This window comes from Penaeus japonicus, unplaced genomic scaffold (genome assembly GCF_977035675.1).
Source record: "Penaeus japonicus unplaced genomic scaffold, GWHDUDI00000001_assembly GWHDUDI00000023, whole genome shotgun sequence".
Taxonomy (NCBI): Eukaryota; Metazoa; Arthropoda; class Malacostraca; order Decapoda; family Penaeidae; genus Penaeus; species Penaeus japonicus.
Genome location: NW_028234425.1, coordinates 31,305,165 through 31,314,346, shown reverse-complemented (window position 1 = coordinate 31,314,346; position 9,182 = coordinate 31,305,165). Strand labels below are relative to the sequence as shown.

General features: G+C 41.5%; 1 long non-coding RNA gene across 1 annotated transcript in view; it reads left to right on the top strand.

The window, feature by feature from the left end:
* LOC147469206 (uncharacterized) overlaps nt 1-7,162 on the top strand; it is a 48,136-nt gene extending 40,974 nt beyond the window's left edge. Inside the window, exon 2 of the long non-coding RNA XR_015192154.1 lies at nt 7,005-7,162. This is a non-coding gene — a long non-coding RNA (uncharacterized LOC147469206). The remainder of the gene's footprint in view (nt 1-7,004) is intronic.
* Nucleotides 7,163-9,182: the final 2,020 nt, after the last annotated feature.

The following is a 9,182-nucleotide window of genomic DNA, read 5'->3' as shown; positions in this document are numbered from 1 at the left end:
ATCCTCTATTAGACGAGAAAAAAACCCTGATGATGAAAGTTTGGGTTCTTGCCTTCTGTCTTCTGAACTGCTTGACACGCCATCGGTCGACCTTGCTTTATGGGTCTTGCTGCTAATGTCTTTCAGCCATTGCCTTGTTTGAGCTTATTTATCTATTCTTAGGGGACTGTATTACTGTCGTTTGGGGAAACTATTTAAAGGGCGTTAATCATCTTAGGACAATAAAAGATAATGTTGATTTCGTTGGATGAGGCAATTTAAGAACGCGTAAAATCACAGACATATACACTTAATCCTTTGGGATTTATTATGTTGATATAGGATATGAGAGCACAGTAGTTCAATACCAATGGGAAGAAAATCCAAAATCCCCAAAATCCCAAAATATTACCTTACCTCTCAAAGGAATCTTTATGATATTATCAAAATCCAAAAAGGTTCGTTTGATGCTGCTGTTCATGCCATGCACAAAGAATGGAGCAAAACAAGAGAGAAGAGTGCCATTGTGGAGGTCAAAGCTGTGTCGGGGAGAAGTGCCAGGGCGAGGCACTAGGCCGTGAATACAGAGTGCCTGTTCCGAGGACCCACAGTGAGTGAGGAGGAGCCAAGGAGTCGAGTTATGAGGGCGGCCGAGGGAAGACGGGTGGCGGACCTCTCGCGTTTTTTTTAGGGGGAGGGGGGGCGAGTGGCTGTCAGTCAGTCTGTCTATTTGTCTGTCTCTGTTTCCTTGGTCGGGTGGCTGTCTGTTAGTCTGTCTCTGTTTCCTTGGTTGGGTAGATATCAGTCTATTTGTTTATATGTCTCTCTCTCTCTCTATCTCTCTCTCTCTCTCTCTCTCTCTCTCTCTCTCTCTCTCTCTCTCTCTCTCTCTCTCTCTCTTACTTTGGCCGGATGAGTGTCCTCTCTAGTTCTTTGGCTGTGTGTTTGTCTCTATTCGTTTTGTCTTTGTATATCTGTCAAGATCCTTGTATCTGTCTCTCTTTTTACATGTTTGTTCATCTCAATCTATATCGACAGACATATCTAAACAAAAACAAAAACTCAAGTATAGACAGACATCGCTAAAGAGGAGACATAATCACTTCTGTCGCCACTGTATAGGGATGGGGCATTTAAGCGCAGATCTTACCCCCCCCCCCCAACAAAGAAGAAAAACAAAACGAAAAAATACGAACGTGGATAAGTAAACGGCCCCTGTCTCAAGAACAGACAAACAAACAAACAAACAAAAACTGGCACATGCTACTGACCATGTACTAGAGGGACGTTGCGTGACGCTGTTTATCATGCAGTGATTAGCGACTCGAGGCCTTACCTTGATTTTAGTTTTGTGTTTACTGTAACCACTTCATTCTTTTCTGTCTTCACTATATTGACTTGTTCGTACACTCTATTTACTAGCAGTGCCGTGGTACGTACGGAGTATCGCTGGGTGCCAAAAGCCTGTGCCAAATTGGGAGTGCCTTGATGTGACTTCGTCGTGATTTTGTTAGATGTGGTTGTGGAATCTTGAGTGGGAGTGAGCCATTAAGGCGGAGGAGCTGATTGCTATTGGGTGGGATCGATTGCCCAGGAGCCCTTGTGTGGCATGGTATTGCCTCGAATGCACAGGCACAAACACACAAACATACACATAGATATAAACATACACATACACACACACACACACACACACACATACACACACACACACACATACACATGTAAAGAGAGAGAGAGAAAAAAAAAAGAGAAAGAAAAGGAGAAAGAGAAAGAAAAAGAAAGAGAACTAGAACGAGAAAGAGAAAGAGAGAAAAAAAAATACACAAAGAAGAATAACAGATACCGATAAGTTTACTGAGAGGGAGAGAAAGAGTTTAAGAAGGCCGGCGAAGCGGACAGAAAGAACATGCACACATGCTAGCTAATAACGCCGAGGAACTTTCTAGCGACCTTGGCATGTGAGACTAATCCTCTTGCTACCCAAGCCAGTGCTCTCCTTTTTTTTAGTCTTATGTAAAGACTCTGATCTTTTATTGTCATCTACGCTTTATTAGTTTGTTTTTATGTCATGTCGTTCGGTATCTGGTCCATTCCGAAAGATCAAAAGCCTCGCTACTTAGTCTCATTCCTGTGACCCCGGGAACCAAAGACAAATACGTAATGAACGGATGACCCGAGATTGACCCGACCTTAATACAACCTTCACCTCTTTCCCACACGAGCTGTTGAGTGACCTTGGCCTGGACTTTATGGTCAGGGGGGTGGGGTGAGGGGAAGGGAGAGCCGAGGCGGGGGAATTCACGACAGGAACGTGCCTCGGCCGAGAGCTGATAAGTCAGGCTTACCAACACCTTCCCACTGCGAGTTCCGAGACTCCCTCTGGGTGGGGACTTGATTGGGTGGTTGGATGGTTGGATGGTTAGGGTCGTTCTGCCTGCGTGTTCTTGTGGGTTGCATTGCCTCCTTTACTTGCTTTCTTATCTCTCTCTCTCTCTCTCTCTCTCTCTCTCTCTCTCTCTCTCTCTCTCTCTCTCTCTCTCTCTCTCTCTCTCTCTCTCTCTCTCTCTCTCTCTCTCTCTCTATCTCGTTCTCTCTTTCTATCTCTCTCTCTCTCTCTCCAGCTCTTTCTCTTTCTCTATCTTCCCTTTCTCTTTATTCTCTCCCTCTCTCCTCATATCTTCCTCTCTTCTCTCTCCAGCTCTCTTCCTCTATCTCCCCCTTTTCTCTTCTCCCTCACTCCGTGTCTCTCTCTCTCTCTTCCCTCTCTGTCTCTCCAGCTATTTCTCTTCCTCTATCTCCCTTTCTCTCTCTTCTTTTTTTCTTCTCTCTCTCACTCTCTCTCTCTCTCTCTCTCCTCTCTCTCTCTCTCTCCCTTCTTCTTCCCTCCTCTCTCTTTCTCTCCCCTCTCCTCTCTCTCTCTCTCTTTCCTCTCTCTCTCTCTCTCTCTCTCTCTCTCTCTCTCTCTCTCTCTCTCTCTCCCCCCCCTCCTCCTCCCCTCCCTCCCTCCCTCCCCCCTCTCTCTCTCTCTCTCTCTCTCTCTCTCCCTCCCTCTCTCTCCTCTCTCTCCTCTCTCTCCGTCCCTCTCCCATTCCACCCCTCCCTCCCCTCTTTCTCTCTCTTCCCCCTTCCCTCTTTCTCACTGTGTGTACGTTGCTAAGAGAGTAGTAGCTCAGACCTAAGGAAAGGATCCGATCTTGATGGCGTGCAAGGAATCGAAGTGAATTATTGCTCTCGAACAAATGATCCATTGAGCACGACAGTGATGAATTTCTTCTTTGAGGAGGAGGAGGATGAGTAACGTTATTATTAATAGGCCTTTATGACGACTGCCAAGCGAGGACTGGCTGTTTGGTTCAAGCGTTGGGTATGTTCTTGTACAAAGTAATATGTATGTACACTAACACACACACACACATATGTGTATATATATACATACATATATATGTATATATATAGAAATTCATATATATAGAGAGAGATAGATAGATATAGACACACACACGCGCGCGCGCGCGCGCGTACATCTAACAAATACACAGCCGGTCGAGGTCCCGATTCCGAAGTCGTGACCAGGCATAATGTCTTCAGTTAAACATGTTTGTGGATTTGGTCCTCAATATGATAATCCATTGACTTAACTCCGAGAGTTTTAAACTCTGTTGATTAGGCTTGGATTTGCAAAGAGAAAAAAAGGAAGAAAAGAAAAAAAGAAAACACGAAATGAGTTCCATTGAGGAGTAAAGAAAGATAAAAAAATTATGGAAAGATACAGCACATGAGTTATCAGGGTGTGCGCTGAATAAGTGATGTGTGATCATATCCTTGGCTCCCAGACATAAACATTCCGATACCTGAACACCACAGAATAACGGATAAGTGTTACTGAATAATTAAGTAAGGTGTAAGTGGACATGCATGCATTCTCACATGCATAGAGGAATACATGTTTACAAGGAGATGCACACACACACACACACACACACACATACACACACGCACACATACATGTGTGTGTATCCATATATATTTAGAGAGAGAGAGAGAGAGAGAGAGAGAGAGAGAGAGAGAGAGAGAGAGAGAGAGAGAGAGAGAGAGAGAGAGAGAGAGAGAGAGATGTGTCGTGCACAGCAATATTGAGGCTAATCCCACTGGCCTCGCCATATTGACATGCATGTATGAAGGTGTGAGAGAAAGGAGCCGATTATGAAGGAATAAGTACAGTAAGAAAGAGAAAAAAGAAAATGGAGTATAAAGAAGGTAAAATTACTGACGTTAAGAGGAGGAAAGACGGGAAGAGAAAACGAAACTATGAAAAAATAGAAAGTTTATGAGATTAGCAGATTAGATGCGTGATAAGATTAATACAGAAGGTTACATGTGCCTATGTTTATGTGTATGTGTGCCTATGTGTATGTGTGCATCTATGTATATACAGTGAGTACGTGTGTGGGGTGGGAGGTATTACTTGACTTGTATAAGTTCAAAACATTTAATTGTAAAAAAAAAAAGAAAAAAAAATGTTAAGTAATATATTAGGTTCATTTGTGTCTGGCCAGCCCCAATTATTTGTACTAATCATGAACAAAGTAACATTGCTTATAAAAGAGAGAGAGTGAGTGAGTAAGTGAGTGAGAGAGAGAGAGAGAGAGAGAGAGAGAGAGAGAGAGAGAGAGAGAGAGAGAGAGAGAGGGAGAGGGAGAGAGAAAGAAAGAAAGAGATGAAGAAAGAAAAAGAGAAGGAAAAAGAAAGAAAGAGAGAGTGAGAGAGAGAGAAAGAGAGAGATAAGAGAGAGAGAGAAGAGAGAGGAGAGAGAGAGAGAGAGAGAGAGAGAGAGAGAGAGAGAGAGAGGAGAGAGAGAGAGAGAGAGAGAGAGAGAGAGAGAGGAGAGAGAGAGAGAGAGAGAGAGAGAGAGAGAGAGAGAGAGGAGAGAGAGAGAGAGAGAGAGAGAGAGAGAGAGAGAGAGAGAGAGAGAGAGAGAGAGAGAGAGGAGAGAGAGAGGGGAGAGAGGAGAGAGAGAGAGAGAGAGAGAAGGAGAGAGAAGAGTGTGAGTGATGAGAGAGTGAGTGAGTGAGAGAGAGAGAGAGAGTGAGTGAGTAAGAGAGAGAGTGAGTGAGTGAGTGAGTGAGTGAGTGAGAGAGAGAGAGAGAGAGAGAGAGAGAGAGAGAGAGAGAGAGAGAGAGAGAGAGAGAGAGAGAGAGAGAGAGAGAGAAAGAAAGAGAGAGAGAGATAGCGCGATAGAATGAGAGAGCGAGAGGAAAAGAAAGATTTTTAGTTCATTAACTGTGGAAATAACACCATCCGTCGAATCCGTCCGGCGTCTCGATCGCGCCAATCACCCGGTGAAATTAATCCATCCTTCATACGAACCAATCAGCAAACTCAATCAGAGGTCATGACAGCCAATCAGCAAGCGCCATGATCCTCCTTCTCCACACAGTCAACAGAAATCTCCTTCCGCCATTTTGCGATCCACTTGACCTGAATTATAGGACAACATTTCCAATTTATTAGATTTTTGAATCGGTGGATACATTATGGCGGATTTTTTTTTTCCTTTGTAGAGAAATACGATAATGGTGTCTTGTATTCTGATCAAGTTACATGTGCTTGTATGTGGGTGATACCTATTACACACACACAGAGACAGACAGACACACACACACACACACAAACACACTCACTCGCACATGCACTCGCTCAATCTGTATGCATTTTTTTCCTATCTAACTTTTTACTGTTTTTTTTATGAATTTATCTTTTTATTTCGAACCCGAATCATGTAATCAAAACACAAGAGGATTAATTAATTACGGTTCTAATGGCTGTCAAGAGGCATGATCAATTATCCTTTCAAGAGATCAACAAAGATGGTTTAACTATCATGTTTTTTTTTAAATTCTCAGAATACCTATTTTTTATATAAAGCGTTTGTTTATATAAGGAGAATTCGCTATAAACGCATTGTTTTTTGTTGTTGTTGTTTTCCTTCTTTCTAAAGTTCTGTACTTTTACAAACTCTTCCAAAGTAGAAATAAATGCCTGGACTTCGAGGGATCTAAAGTCTAAAGGAACGATCCGTCCTCCCGTGTTAGAAGGAATGCCAAAAAACTCATTAATATATGTTATGTCTTTCTCTTGTAAATATAATTGAACAATTACAATTACAAACTAATTATGATCTAGAAATAGTAGCATTAAAGAAACGTACTAATCACACGAAATGTATCAGGGTCATTGTGTTGTTGAGAGTAATTAAGTTACTCTGGATAACAGGACTAATAATATGCCCTAAGATGATATTTCACCGCTCGATTAAGGCAAATCAGCTGACATTACATAATCAACAAAATCCCGTGCTCTAGAAACATAATAATCAATAAACCTCGGCTTATAATTGGCTATTCGCGTGTATCGTTATAATACCCCGAGTATCTCTCGTCGCCCCGAGTGTGAGGTTGCCAGGTACTAATTCCCTTCCTCATTAAGTAAACACGCATTCCCTATCCTCCCCCTCCCCCCTCCCCCCTCCACACCAATTAAGTGAGGCAGGTGCTAATATCCTTCCTCATTATGGTGGTTAAACATTGTGCCTGCATTGTCTTCTTCATCTCTCACGAACGTAGTCGTTTTTTTAAATTAATCAAATAGGAGGGAAAGATTTTTACCTTCCTCTCGTCATTAACAAGAAGGTGTACTCTCGGGCCAAACAGTACGGGGATTAACTGTTATCGTTTTTTATTATATTTTAATGCTTTTTGATACTATATCGTTTATATATATTGTTTTCGTTTTTATGATACTATTTCGTGTTTGTATATCTTTTTAAATTTCTTTATTCCATGATACCTTTTGTTTTATTTTTATTTTATTATTATTTTTTTCATGTTTGTATATCTTTTTAAATTTCTTTATTTTATAATACCTTCTGTTTTATTTGTTATTATCATTTTCTTTCATACCCCTAATCGATGTTCGTAAGTGAACGTGACCGGCAATGACTTTACCTTTTACCCCATTTCCAGGAGCTGTATGATGTGAGGAGCGTCCCCGCGCCACCCATGGAGCGATGCGCGTCCCACACTTCCACCTTCTCCTTCAGTCAGGACATATGCAGGTAAAGTCTTACCTTTTTGACGTCTTTTTTATGTATCTCATGTCTTTGTGATTTTTTTTCTTTTTTTCTTCGTCGATGTACATATGACTGATGTGTCTTCGTCTGTGTTACAACTCACTCTCAGAATTTGTGTTATTTTGCTGTCTGTCTAGCTGTTATAAGCTGACCTTTAGTCTGTCTCAGACCCTGTATATATGTATATATATACATATATATGTATATATACATACATATTTATATATATATGTACATACATACATACATACATATATATATATATATGTATATATATGTATATATACATACATATATATATATATATATATATATATATATACATATACAGTTATATATATGTGTATGTGTGTGTGTGTGTGTGTGTGTGTGTGTGTGTGTGTGTGTGTGTGTGTGTGTGTGTGTGTGTGTGTGTGTGTGTGTGTGTGAGAGTGTGTGTCTGTGTATACAAATAATTTATACGTACAAATACATACATACATACATACATACATACATATGTCTTTGCCCCGGTATTTCTTACACATATCTCCGTCATACTAGCCCCTCCCATATGCGTCCGTCGTTCTTTCGCTGTTGCATGTGCATGTATAATTCACAGAGACCGCCAGGCAGGAAAAAGTGTGGTTTGCTTGAGACTGGAGCGAGGTAGCCTACTCCAAGAAAATTCTCCATTCGAAAAGATAATAACACAAAGACTTAACAGGTCACACAAGGTCAGATCTACTGGTTATCTTTTAAGCTAAGAGTTCATGCAGACTGACTGAACACAAAGCAACGGGGAAAGATCAACGTCAAAGGCTTCGTAAATCGTTAAGGAACATCTGGCTGAGCAGGCGAGGGTATTTTCATGTCGTTGATGTCGTGTTGAATATTTCATGATCACGAAATCAATGTCACGATTACTGACCTTAGGGATTTATATATATATATATTTTTTTCTCGGGCCACTGACCACTTCGCTAAGTCTTAGGACATATATATATATATATATATATATATATATATATATATATATGGTATATATTTGGGTATCTGTGTAACGCTGTAATTGACTCTGCTATTTGCAATCAGCTTAAAGCTCCTTTCATACGAAGAAAAACAACATCCACTCCCCCCAATAAAAGGTAAAAGCAAAGAAAAGTGAAAAATAAGTGAGATTAATTAAAAAAGAATAAAAGAAGACACTAAATCTAGTGAGTATTAGCTGCGCCACAATAGAATCTCCATTTAAGATTAGATAAAAAAAAAAAAAAACAATAAACATTTTTTTTTTCTAAATTTATGCGGACGCTCTTACGACACGAAAAGACGTATATTCACATTAAACTTTCCTCTGACTCTATCCTTCTTATCGAATCAGAGCATTGTTAGCAACTCAAGTAATCTCCACATCCGTTCCCTCTGCCATTTACGAATAACAAAAGAATTTCCCCAAAAGAGAGATAGATAGAGAGAGAGAGAGAGAGAGAGAGAGAGAGAGAGAGAGAGAGAGAGAGAGAGAGAGAGAGAGAGAGAGAGAGAGAGAGAGAGAGAGAGAGAGAGAGAGAGAGCGCAAGAGCGAGAGAGAGTGAGAAAGAGTGAGCGAGAGTGAGAAAGAGCGAGCGAGAGTGAGAAAGAGCGAGCGAGAGAAAGCGAGAGAGAGAGCAAGAGAGAGAGCGAGAACGAGAACGAGAACGAGAGCAAGAGAGAGAACGAGACCGAGAGCGAGAGCGAGAGCAAGAGAGAGAACGAGAGCGAGAGCGAGAGCGAGAGCGAGAGCGAGAGCGAGAGAGAAAGAGCGAGCGAGAGTGAGAAAGAGCGAACGAGAGTGAGAAAGAGCGAACGAGAGTGAGAAAGAGCGAGCGAGAGAAAGCGAGAGAGAGAGCGAGAGAAAGCGAGAGAGAGCGAGAACGAGAACGAGAGAGAGAGCGAGAGCAAGAGCAAGAGCGAGAGCGAGAGAGAGAGAGAGAAAGCGAAGATAAAGAGAGAGAGAGAGAAGAAGATAAAGAGCACCCCCACTCGCCATCTCTCTCACCACAGGTCCCAGTGAGGAAGGAGTGTCACGCGGGTTTCCATCAACGAAAATGTC